The following is a 14,537-nucleotide window of genomic DNA, read 5'->3' as shown; positions in this document are numbered from 1 at the left end:
AGCATACATGAGAGTCCTAGCTTCAATTTTTTTTCTTTAAAACCTTGCTTGATAACTATGTGACTATGAAATGGTGGCTCTATGTATCCCCTTAAAAATTTCAAACCATTAATATCTCTCTGCTCTTATTTGATTTCAAACCCTAAAACTGCTTCACTTGAAACTGAGACTTTCCTTTTCTAGTTTCTTATAAGGCTGTAATATTTCAAAAACAAGTAGCATTTTGATGTATCCTCTGTCAAATATTTAGGATGACTAAGGTATTGAAACTGCTCATACCTTTCAACGATATTTGTTGACACTACAACTTTGATACAACTTTTCATTTCTTGTATCAACTTGATGCACAACTTGATATACAATTTTGATGTGCAATGATTTCACAACTCAGTGTATAAACTTCTCTACAAGTTTTTTGAGAAAAATACTTAATCATTATTGATTTTTAAGTGGAAAAGAAATATGTTCTAAATTGTAAAATGAATAAATTCTGTGTATAAACCCCATGGCTTTGACAAAGAAATTTTATTCAACTTAAAACCATTGTGCCAATCAATGGTTTGTTATATAAATTAGTTATTGCCTCGTGTTCAAATCTCTCTCTCAAGAAATTCGAATCAAGTCCCTTATATTGCTTACTTCATGACAAATTATCTACATTTGGTTGCACAATCCCCTAAGTGGTGGTCAATTACATTGAACCCAAATTTGAGGAGAAAAAATCGGTATCAACACTCTGCAGATAGGAACCAATTTTTACCATGTGTTACATTGAAACTTTGAGAGTAATCCAAAACTTGGTGTAACTTCGAATTCTTTGCAATTCGAGATGGATTACCTGGGATCTCAACAAACTTTAAAACTTTGTTTTTGGTAGCATTCACCTTTTTCTAATTTATTATTATATATATATATATAAAATAGAATTCCTGCTGTCGTTCTAACAAACAAGTTCTTTTGAATTCAATTTTTTTTTTTTTCAAATGAAAATGTATTGAACAAGTTTGATTTGAAACATGTTGTTTCAATGATTACTGGGCTTGAATCACAAATTTTATTTTGTACTCATATGGCACACAACATTCCTTGTTTCTATCATAACCATTTTTTTTTTTAAATAAATTTGAGTACAATTTTTTATACAAAGATTCTTTGTATGTGTTTATGAAACAAGACTTTGTTGTATCAAACCTTTTGCATATCATTATTTTTTCATTTCAAAGTAAATATCTTAATTTGAGGCATAGGCTACCAAAAATTCTTTCATTGCTTTCCGTTATTGTAGGTTTCCATTATGCTTCTTGTAGGTGAGTATTTCATTGCTATGATAGCATATCTGTAGTGTTTTAATCATTTTCATGGATATGGTTATGAAGCATTTCTTCTTCAAAACAAAATATCTTTCTTAGACATGTTTTCCTTCTCAAAACAAAGCAATAATTCCCTTGAATACAAGACAATTTCCACTTCATTACGCAAGACATCATTTCCTTTGACAACATGACATATTTTTCTTCAAAACACAAAGCACTATTTTTCTCAAAACCAAGACTCTTTTATAGCTTATTTGCACTATGTCTCGTCAATTATGAATACTACCATTTATTTTGAAAAAAAAATATTTCCCTAGTATTTTATTGATTCAAACAAAAAGCACGATTTCCATCAATTTTTGGAGACTTTCCTCTTTCAAGGTGAGAGTACTTCTATGTTGCAAAATAGAAAACACTTATGTTTCAAAAGTGATCATACTTCTTCAAGGGCTACAAAGTATGTTTATGTTCCCCAAATCAGAGTATTTTCCTCAAGAATTATTTTTCAAGAATGAACATAACATACTTATAGTCTTCAAACCGAAATCTCCTTATAAGCTCAAAACAAAAATGGAGCATTCCTAGTCACAATTCAACTTTGAAATTGCCACTTTGCGATATTACAAAATTTAGCGCATCATTATGAGACAATGTTGTAGTCATTGTTTGAAACTTGCTTCTTCAAAACCAAAAGACACTATAAAATTTATTCATGATGGAAAACTCAGGATATCCATAATTCTTTTTCCTTCCCACAAGTTTGGATGATTTATAAGGGAAATTAGGGTTTTGAAGATAAGATTTTAATTTTATGGTTCGGTTGACGGTGCTGGATTCCACCAACATTTCAAGGGGATCTCCCCGATGTAAAGTCTCAACTAGACCTCAAACCGTTTAATGTAGGATTCCCATCCAGCCATATGATCTGACCATCGTTGGAATGGTTTTCCAAGAAATGCCTTGGTTATAATCGGACATAAGAGAACACAACGCTTCTTTGGGTCAGCAAGGATGTGAGATTTGTGAGACACTTGATGTAAGGTGTACGAGGGAGACTTCCACATATGGTGAAAGAAACGAGCCACCAGTTAGAAAAGTAATAATCAATCCTAAATGGGGACCCGAGGTAAAGAGAAAGACTTGTTGTGTACCTGCAAATTAGTCCACATAATAAACAACAATTGTTAAAACATAACAACATTCATTCAATAATATCCATAACTAATCAAAGAAATAGTTCATTGACTTAGCATGTAAATAAAACAACATATACCATACACATAACCAAAATAGTCCAACTACATACACGATACATGTATGAAGGAATGTCAGCTCATTGAGGTTCTGATTATAGGTGTAAGATCCTAACAACAATGTTACATGAGTGAAACACTGTATCCAATAGTGGAAGACGAAGCCACAAATTTATTCTCAAAATAATAAACAATATCCTATGTAGTACAAGAGAAATCAAGGCTAGGTCTCCAAAAGCTTGACGAAAGCCTAGTCCCAAAAATCCCCTTGCTTGAGTTATGAGGAGCTATTTATAACAAATACAACGACTCTTTGACTTCTATGGCTATTCATATTATAATCTGACTCACTACATTTCAATGTGTGGCCATTCATATTCCACTTGTGTCCCTTGGACTTCATTACATAACATTTATTACATAAGACAATTTACACATGAGACGGTGGCCTAATAAGACAAAACTGCTAAAAGAAAAAACTCATCAAATGGATAGATCATGTGCTTCTTCATGGAGTTCATTTGTGATATAAGTGTGCCATGCTCTAAAATCCTTTGTGATGGCTTCGATTCGGTCTAGTAAGTCTCCTTTGTAGCACGCCCTCACCTCCAATGCTTTTGACAATATGTTCTTGGAGCTCGACTAAACATTATTCCATAGCCATGAAAGCTTCATGTGCACTTTGACTAGTGCAAAGGAATACTACTGAATAACATCCTTGGTTATTTCCAATCTTTCCTGTTTTGTTACCTTCTTGAGTTATTTAATGTAATCTATGATCTCATGAAAGCCGACTTCCCTGCCTCTTATTGATTCAAGGGATCTGAAGGCGGGCATCTCGTGCTTCTGTGTAAGAGACTAAAACTCATTATGCAACCAATTATATATAGCCATAGTGTTAATCAACTATGCTTCCAAATGTGAGTAATTCTATAGGTGGAGTCTCAATTTCACTCTATCTATTTCTGCAGAGAGCTTATCCTTCTTTTCCAAATGCTCCAGGGCATTTAGATATTTCGCAGTCCACTCCTGCATCTGGTCAACTGCTCTAGTTTTTATCTTCAGGAGCTTCACCACTTCCTGTGCATTCTTCTGAATTCCAATGAGAGGAGCCATGACCTGTTGTATAAGTATCATCTCATCATATAGTCATTCCATGGTATCCTCCATTAGTCCCAATTCATCTAGCATGGTTGACTTCCATTCTGCGAATTAGAGTTCTATGATAACAACTGCTAGTTCTCCGCTACAAGATGCTCTACCTGTTGCTTTATCACAACAAGTTCTCTTCTCAGCTTGACATTCTCATTTAGAAAATACTATGAGTTACCCCGTGTCATTGTAGTGAATGTAAAATTTGCAACCATAAATACCTTCAGATTTCTTCTAGTGTTGGAGGTGATCACCTTTTCTGTCGTTACTTAGACTAGGTTCTGAGGATTAGTGGGAAAGTACCTATTCCTTTACTGCACAATCATCTTCTTCAACTGATCAAATGTTACACTACAAACATATGTGACTCTATCTGCTGGTGGAGGTGTAATCCCCATCTCTCCGAACAAAATATGTCCTCTTGTGAGTGTTTATTCACCTGTAGTACTGGGCTTATCATCCATGGGTTGGATCGTGTCTTCTTCCTCACACTGCTCCTCCTCCAGTTCATAAGTCAACTATTCTTCTTCCATCCTCTGCATTGCTCCCTCCTCCTAAGAATGCCTTTGTTGTTCTTCCTCTATCTATCTCCTCTCTTCTTCTTATACCAGTTACTTCTCAAACAACTCATCCTGCTTCCTGCTTTCCTCTTTTTCTCCTTCTATCCTCTCTAGTTTTGTTTGTGTATCTCCTATATTTAAAGGATTGACTTTCCATTTTCTGCTACTCTCACCTAATGAGTACTTGATCCTTTACTCGGGAGCTAACTTCTTTACTTGAGGTGTTGTTTCCTCCTCCTCCTGTTCCTGCTCCTACAAGTCTTGAGATGGAGGATTGTGAGGTGAACTAGTATTCATGGTTGGATGTGCTTTCATTATGGAATTATACCAGTTCTTTATTCTTTATATTTTCATCCACTAGTTGACATATTAATGAATACGTTGTATTATGCTCGATCCTTTCACAATGTTGCTTGACAATTTACCTAGCATCATATGCATGAAAATATTTGGTGGCCAAGTGTAGGCGGTTCAGATCTTTAGTTTCAGCTGCTAATGTACTATGACTCTTTAATTCACATAATCTGATCCTTAATGGAAATATGGGCCAAGGGGCTTTCTTCCTCTTGTGAAGGGTTCTGACAGTCCCTTGTCCATCTGATTTTCCACCTCCTGCATGACCACCTTGTTTGTCACATATTATGGCATAAGATGAGGGTTTGTTTGACATCTAAAGCATCTGATGTAAGTTCCCTCGGGAACTGAAAACCAGTCCGCAATATCTTGAAGAGATTCCTTCACTTGATCTGTCATGAATGGGGGATTGGTCTCGAATATAAGGTGGAAGATGGCTGCAAAGAAGTGTTCGACCAATGTGTCATACGCGCCTCAGAAGCTTCCTTCTGATAACACTCCTACAATGGACATAAACTGTGAACTTATTTTTAGGAGTCCAATTTCAATACAACAACGATAATGCATATCATTCACAGATACCATTCAAGAGATATGAAAACATGTAAAATTTTGGAGCTTTGTTTTCTTGCAAATATGCTTTGACTCGTGCCACCTACTACTGCAAATGAAATGATAATATATCCACCCAATTAATTTTTTTTCCATGGTTCACCACTAGATTGAGTGTATATATCCATTTCTCTTGGAATATCTCAACGTTCTTGTTCCCAAACATATGACAATACATAACTATCAAATACTGGTATACATCTCTTAAGAACTTTGTTGGATAAACTACTGTTGGGCGATGGCGAAACTTGGAGGGTTATCGACACCATTTCTTGATAACATCGGTTGTGTCGAGGTTAGCCCATCTTGTGTAGAAGGCATAATTTTTTCATATTCATTGGGCTTGAACATCCTATAATAGGTCTGCACATCCTCACCATAATATGTGGCAAGGTGTCTACCACTTTCACTGCGTAGCACAAGGTGTGAGTCATGCATATGTGTAATTATCCATTCTATAACTTCAACGCATGGCATGATCAGGTATCTGCATGAGATCGTGTGTATCCTAGACTTATTAATGTTTATATATGCATGCACATCTTCTAAGTCCTCACGAAATGTCTACTGCATAATCGAGTTGTAGATCTTGCTCCAGGTAACCTCTATCGTCTTGTCAATAAAACACTGAGTGTCCTCATATATAGGAATATTGGACTTTGTAACTTCAAGCGACTCATTAGTGCTTACTGCTGAGAGTTATTTCGAGGCTACTTTTCACAATGACATGTTTCCAACAGATGACAACATAATGGTAACATTTGTAGAATGGACACCTGTTTGTGGAATCACACTCATAGTGACAAGATTGGCTTAGAACAACTAACTATGCAACAATATTCATAAATCACATTAATAGAGTTACCATGAATGACAGAGCATAAAAAATATGAATGACAACCAAAAATAAATTGCATGCAAGAAAAAATACACATTCAAACTAGGAGGGCGCACTCTCAAAGCGCGAAGATACATGCATGGTCATTCGAGGCTTTGTAGTGTGCTAGTGCGCTCAAGAAAGAGGAAAAAAATAAGTTAGGGCAGACTATAACACCCTAAAGAGTCGAAGGAATGAGTAAAGGTGGCTTCAGGTCTTCCCTACGCACCCATGTGCCCTCGGAGATAAGGAGGGCACTATTGCACTCCGAACTGACGAAGGATGAGGAAAAGGGAGCTTCAGGTCTTCAAAGTGCGCCTATGCGCTTAAGACAAAGGAGGGCACATTGTCACATGTTGAAGGGCTGAATGATGAGGCTTTGTGCCTTCGTGATGTGCCCTAAGGCAAAGAGGGTGCATTGTAGCACTCCGAAGGGCTGAAGGGAAAAGCTTCGGGCCTTCGTGATGTGCCCATGCACCTAGGAAGAAAACTTGGTTGTACAGGGCACAATTTTCGAGACTGAAGGAGCTTTGAGCTCAGGGAGTGTGATTTACCAGAAAAGAGCCCAAAAAAAAGTACAGAAAGAATAATTCAATGCCAAGATAAGGAGAGGAATGATCTGCAAGGATATATAAGTTGTTGTCACATTCATGGTGGAAGATGAAAAGTTTCAGGAATGCGAAAGGTTTCTTGCATGTGATAGTAAATGAACACTTTTGAGATGAAGATCCATCTAAAACACCAACAAACACATTGTAAAACGTGAAATCGACAATAAACAAAGAAAGTTTTGACAGAGAAATAATGAAAATTAGTAAAGATTTGAGCATGAAAACTTACTTGCTGCGTTGGTTGATGAAGGGCTTGTTGATTTTTCAGCTGTGTGCACGTTGAAATGATGATTAAGGAATGATTAGCTGAGGTTATTTAAAAATATCAACATGCAAAACTAACTCATGCATGAGTGCCACTTTTCATCAGATGAAAGGATCAATTAAGAAGGAGTTAAGGCAATTCCTATTTTCTAGGAGTGCACCCTCATGCAACAAGTTGGATCATGCATGCAACTGGATAGGGTGCAAGTCTTCATCATGAAGGAGTGCACCCAGGTAGGGCACACTTTCTCAACCTGAAGGAGTGCACCAAAGTAGGGCACATTCCTTCGGCCCAAAGAAGTGCGCTCACCTTAAGTGTAAGCCTTCGTGAACTCAAAGTGCATTTTTTCTTTTGTGAGATATTTTCTTGCTTTTTATAGTTTGTGTCCTTTTTTGAGTGTGTGCATGGTTATAAGGCAAGTTTCTAAGTCAAGAAAGACTGTGATTTCACCTAACCACAACTTACTAACCCAAACACTTCTAATGTCTAAGTGACGACGCTTGAGACACATTGTTTTAGGAGGATACGACACTAGGAGAAAACACTCAAATAACAAATCAAACCACGTGACGATGCATGGGGGCTTGAAATAATAGCTAGCATAGGCTCCAAAATTGACATCGACAAAATTTTTAGAGGATCGTTGTCGCAACGACAACATTGGCGACACACTAGAAGACCCCAACTTCTCTGAAATGGTTTAAATGTAAGCGCAGAGTCTCATTTCTCCAGGAAGTATTAATTCGATCAATGAGTTACATTCAGATCCCCATTCTACCCACTTAAAGATATAGTATTCCCAAGTCCACTTCTTGGTGTAACACAAATATTAAACAAGCTACATTAGTATCCTATCAACATAAGTAAGGGTAATACAGTACAACGAAATAAAACAATCATAGTTTTAATTTTACATCTTTGGTGTTGCTCCGCTGCTAGTAGACCTCGAAAGTACCCCGACGGAATCGCTTCAAGAACAAAAATGTTGCTTTGCTGCCAGCGAGCCTAGAAAATATCCCAACGAAGTCACTTCGTCACCTCTCTGCGCAGGAAACCTTTCTCTTCTTTCACCCTTTTATATTTTTCTTTTATTTCATAGGACTATGCATAGGCACTTATTATTTTTTAATGGGTAGAAGAGGGATCCCGACTTATTGAGAGTAGAAGAGGTTGTTCCTTCAAAGACAGGTTTTAGACCTCTGATGCTTTAATCACTAGAAGTTTTCTCCTTATCTTATTCTACACAGATAGAAAAGCAAGAGCACGCCATTCTTAACAGGACCGAGTGTGGGAACAAAATCCTAAATAGATACGGGTTTCCTGGTTTGATTACAACTTCTTGGTTGAAGGATCATATTTTCCATTAGAAGATCATTGACTTGAAATATGTAAACTAAATCAAGGAAGAGGGTGACAACTAAGCCAATGGCTGCGAGCCACTTCAACTTGCCTTTCGCAAAATATTAGTCAAGCCATCTCGAAGCTCAAACCGACTTATTCGAGACTAATCAAATTGAAAAGTAAAGCTGTAACATGAAAGACAAAAGGATGGTGCAATGCATCTAACCTAACCTAACCTAAACTAAATAGTACAAGGCCATATCACGTAAAATGGAACTTCGAATTCAACCATAGAAGTTGCTCCCAACCTTTAAATCGAAGGATGTGATCATGTACAATCCAAATGAAAAGGAGTGTAGTGAACAAGAGGAACCGTGCAAACATCTACACTGACAAATGAAAACATGAAGTGCAACCACAACAGTGTATCACATTTATTTGCTCTACCAAATGAGAAACCTTACAACATCAATAATCACTAGGCCTATTACCATGCAAGACTTGAAAACTCATATGCAAATACAAGCCACGAGAGATGGGCCCAAACTGAAAAGACTCTTCTAATAAACCTGCAAAGGGATCATGGAAGCAACCTTTAAGGAAAGATATACAAGAGATATTACAGAAAGACAGATCCATGTCATACATGATATTCTCAGGTTGACCACGATCCAAGTTGTCATGCGTGTAGGATTCTTGGATGAATGATGGAAAGCTTCGTTGAGATTATTCTTTGTTTCTTCATTACATATTAGGGATTTGCTTGAAAAAGGATGAAGTGGTGGAAGTTCAATAGTAAAATTAAATTCCCTTCCCTAAGGGTTAAAAAAATTTAAGTGAATAAAAAAAGAATCTCTCAGGAAGCCATCATCATCCCGTGTGCTGAAATCAATGAAAAGGTTGTGCAGGAAAATCAAAAACTAATCAAGATCGCAAATATTGCCATGGTGACAGGGGCCTGACATAACCATTAGCCTTAGTTGAAGCTCCCTAGTCACCTAACTCGATTATGAATTCTGAGACAACACAGTCAGTGGCTGATCAAAAGAGGGTTCAACATTTAATTCATGAAATTCAACCAGAGATAAAAGTTCGAGATGAGTGCAATTTTTTTCAATGATTAACATATTGTCTTCTTGATCAAAAGGAGTTATACCTGAAAGAAAATCTTCGATGATTGTATCAGATTCCAGTTGAAACTCTTGCAAATCTAGATCTTCATGTAGGAACAAAGGTTCATCCAACTTGCTTGAACAACCATTACCATATAATTTAGAGAGAAGAAAATCATTAGGGTCATGGTCATCCAAGGGTTCTCCTTCATCAACGGGTGCAAGATTAACAAGAAGGATATTAAGATTTGAAGATGGTTGATTGATAATATCAGATGAATCACCATCAGGAGAGAGATGTGAAAGAAATATGATTTCTTTGTCAACGAATTGATCTTTCGATTCAAATATTGGTTTAGGTCCAACATACAAAACATCAAAGGGAGGGGGACATGGGACAAAGAGAATTCCCAATTCTTCTCCTGGAATTTGAAATTCTTCCTGGTCAGAAGGATCTGATTCGAAATATTTCCTTGCCATCCGGACTACGAATCAAAACGTCTCATCCAAAAACCACCAGTTCACATCCTCATCTGGAAATTGATAACAAATATGAAGGAACCGATCAGAAAAATGCTCAAGAGATTCAAACAATTCCATTCTAATTTGATCAATTTCGTCAATAACATCTGGTATTCATATTTATCAAAAACTTGATAAATCTCATTAACAAAGTGATCAAAAGACGTAACAGAAGATGTGGATAAAGAATAGCACCATTGCTTCACACGACCATCCAACGTAAGGGTAAAAAACCATGCAATGATTTCTTCTGAATCAACACCATTCAAGAAGCATAATTGAACAAATTCAACTGCAGAACTAAGAACGGTTGATGTACCCTTGTCATCAAATTTAAATCATGAAAATTCATGTAAAAATTCCACAGGTATTGAAAGATCTAGAGATTTTGCAAAACACATTGGGATTATGATTTGGGATAAATCCATTGAAGGTAAAAGATTAAAACAGACTTCATAGGATCAACTTGTCATCTGCCTTCCTTCTAGCGCCATAAATGTTGATGGTGCTAGATTCTGCCAACATTTCAAGGGGATCTCCCTGATGTAAATTCCCAACTAGACCTCACACCATTTGGTGTAGGAATCCCATCCAGTCATGGTTTGACCACAGTTGGAATGGTTTTCCAAGAAATGTCTTGGTTACAATCAGACATAAGAGAACACAACACCTCTCTAGGTTAGCAAGGATGTGAGCTTTGTGAGACACTCGATGTAAGGTGTATGATGGAGACTTCCACAGATGGTGAAGGAAATGATCCACCAGTTAGAAAAGTAATAATACTATCCTAAAGGGGGACTTGGGGTAAAGAGAAAGACTTATTGTGTACCTGCAGATTAGTCCACATAATAAAAAACAATCGTTAAAGCATAACAACATTCATTCAATAACATCCATAACCAAGCAACGAAATAGTTCATTGAATTAGCATGTAAATAAAGCAACATATACTGTACACATAACCAGAATAGTCCAACTATATACATGATACATGTATGAAGGAATGCCGACTCATTGAGATTTTTATTATAGGGGTAAGATCCCAAGAACACTATTACATGAGTGAAACACTGTACCAATAGTGGAAGATGAAGCCACAACTTGCTTCTCCAAAGAATAATCTATATCCTATGTAGTACAAGAGAAACATGGGCTAGGCCTCCAAAATCCAGGCAAAAGCCTAGTCCATAAAAGCCCCTCGCTTGAGTTATGAGGAGCTATTTATAACAAATAAAATGACTCTTGATATTCTCACAACCCTTTTGAATTCTATGACTATTCATATTCTAATATGAATCATTACATTCCAATGTGTGGCTATTCATATCCCACTTGTGTCCCTTGGACTTCATTACATAAAATTTATTACATGAGACAATTTAGACATGAGATGATGGCTTAGTAAGACAAAACTACTAAAAGACAAAACTCATAAAATGGATAGATCATGTGCTTCTTCATGGAGTTCATTTGTGATATAAGTGTGCCATGATATGAACTTGTTTACGATGGCTTTGATCCGGTCTAGAAAATATCCTCTGTTGCGCACACTCACCTCCAACTCTTATGACAATATGTTCTTGGAAATCAATTGGACATTATTCCACAACCATGAAAGCTTCATGTGCTCTTTGACTGGTGCAAAGGAATATTGCTGAATAACATCCTTGGTTACTCCCAAGAGTTCCTTGTTTGTTACCTGCTTGATTTGTTCAATGTAATCTCCAATCTCCTGAAAGACGACCACCCGACCTTTAATTGCTTCAAGGGATCCGATGGTGGGCATCTCGTGCTTCTATGTAAGAGACTCATACTCATTATGCAGCCGGTATAACCAACCATAGTGTTAACTGATTGTGCTCCCAAATGTGAGTAATTCTGTAGGTCTCTATCTAATTTTGTGGAGAGCTTATCCTTCTTTTCCAAATGCTTCGGGGCATTTGGATATTTGGTAGTTCACTCCTGCATTTGGTCAACTACTGTGGTTGTTATATTTAGGAGCTTCACCACTTCCTGTGTATTCTTCTGAATTCCAATGAGAGGAGCCATGAATTGCTGTATAAGTATCATCTTATTGTATATGCCATGGTATCCTCAATTGGTCCCAATTCATCTAGCATGGCTGACTGCCATTCTACGGTATTGGAGTTCTGTGATAACAACCACTAGTTCTCCATTGCAAGATGTTCTACCTGTTGCTTCGTCATAGCAAGTTTTCTTCTCAACTTTACATTCTCATTTAGAAAATACTCTGAGTTATCCTGTGCCACTGTAATGAATGCAACATTCATTGCCATAACTTCCCTTAGATTTCTTCTAGTGTTGGAGGAAATCACCTTTTCTATCGCTACTGACATTGGGTTTTGAAGATCATTGGTAAAGTACCTATGCCTTTGTTGCACGATCCTCTTCTTCAACTGATCAAATGTTATGCTGCAAACATTGTGACTCTTTGTGCTGGTGGAAGTGTAATCCACATCTCTATGAATGGAAGATGTCATCGTTTGAGTGGCTGTTCACCCGAAGTAATGGGCTCATCATCCATGGGATGGATGGTGTCTTCTTCCTCATACTTCTACTCCTCTTGTTCATGAGTCAACTATTATTCTTCTAGCCTTTCATTGGTTCATCCTCCTTAGATTGCCTATGCTGTTCTTCCTCTATCTGTCTCCTCTCTTCTTCTTATACCAGTTGCTTCTAAAGAAACTCATACTGCTTCCCGCTCTCCTTTTCCTCTCCTTATTTTTCTCCTTCTCTCCTCTCTGGTTCTATCTGTGTAGCTCCTATATTTAAAGGATCAAATTTCCATTTTCTGTTGCTCTTGAATGATGAGTACCTAATCCTTTTCTTGGGAGGTAACTTACTTACTTGAGGGGTTATTTCCTCCTCCTCCTGTTCTTGCTCCTACAAGCCTTGAGCTGGAGGATTGTGAGGTGAACTTGTATTCATGGATGGATGTGTTTTCATTCTAGAATTATACCAGTTCTTTATTTTTTCATCATCTAGTTGGCATATTGATGAATACCTTGTACTATGTGTGATCCTTTCACAACGGTACCTAACAATTCACCTAGGATCATATGCATGGAAATATTTGGTGGTGAAGTGTAGGCGGTTCAGCTCTTTAGTTCGACTGTGAATGTCCTGTGACTCTTTAATTAATATAATCTAATCCTTTAAATGGAAATATGGGTCAACGATATTTCTTCCTCCTCTGAAGGGTTCCTGACAGTCCCTTGTCCAACTGATTTTCCACCTCCTACATGACCACCTTGTTTGTCACATATTGCGACATAAGATGAGGGGATGTTTGAAATCTGAAGCATCTGATGTAAATTCCCTCGAGAGTTGCAAACCAGTCTGCAATATCTTAAAGATACTACTTCACTTGATCTATCATGCATGTTAGATCAGTCCTGAATATTAGGTGAAAGATGTCTGCAAAGAAGTGTTCGACCAATATGTCGTACACATCTCTGAAGCTTGCTTCTGATAACACCCTGCAATGGATATAAACTGGGAACTTCTCTTTAGGAGTCCAGTTCCAATACAACTTTGGGAATGCATATCGTGCATGGATACCATCCAATAAATATGCAAACACGTAAAATTTTTGATCTTTATTTGCTTGCAAATATTCTTTGACCCATCCCACCTGTCGCTACAAATCAAATGATAATATATCCGCCCAATTAAAAAAATTTCTACGTTTCACCACTAGATTGAGCGTATATATCTAGTTATCCTAGAATACCTCAACATTCTTGTGCCCAAACATCCATCAACACATATCTATCAAATACTGATATATGTCTCTTAATATCTTTGTCGGATAAACTTTCGTTGGGCGATGGCGAAACTTGGCGGGTTCTCGACAACATTGCTTTATAACATCAGCCGTGTCGAGGTTAGCCCATCTTGTGTAAAAGGAATCCTTTGCATATTAATTGGGCTTTATCATCTTATAATACATTTGCATATCCTCACCATAAAAGGTGGAGAGGTGTTCGCCACTTTCATTGCATAGCACAAAGTGTGAGTCATCCATATGTGTAATTATCCATTCTATAACTTCAACACATGGCATGACCAGGTATCTGCACGTGATCTTGTGTATCCTAGAATTATTAATGTTTATATATGCATGCACATCTTCTAAGTCCTCAGGGAATGTCTCCTGCATAAATGTGTTGTAGATATTGCTCTAGGTAACCTCTATTGTCGTGTCAATAAAACACTGAGTGTATGCATATATAGGAATATTGGACTTTGTACTTCAAGAGGCTCATTATCTCTTGCTCCTAAGAGTTATTTAGAGGCTACTTTGCGTGGCAGTATTTCTCCAACAAATGATGACATAGTGGTAACACTTGTAGCACAAAACCTGTTTGTGGAATCACACTCATAGCGGCAAGAACAACTTAAAACAACTAACTATGTAGAAATATTCATAATTCACATTCAAAGAGTCACCACGAATGATAGAACATGAAAGACTATGAACAAAGTCCAAAAATAACTTGCATGCAAGCAAAAATACACATGCAAACTAGGAGGGTGCACTC

The sequence above is a fragment of the Pinus tabuliformis genome, chromosome Q, assembly GCF_031772625.1.
Source record: "Pinus tabuliformis cultivar Carrire ecotype Pingquan chromosome Q, CPIR1, whole genome shotgun sequence".
Lineage (NCBI taxonomy): Eukaryota > Viridiplantae > Streptophyta > Pinopsida > Pinales > Pinaceae > Pinus > Pinus tabuliformis.
Note: the sequence above shows the minus strand (reverse complement) of the source record.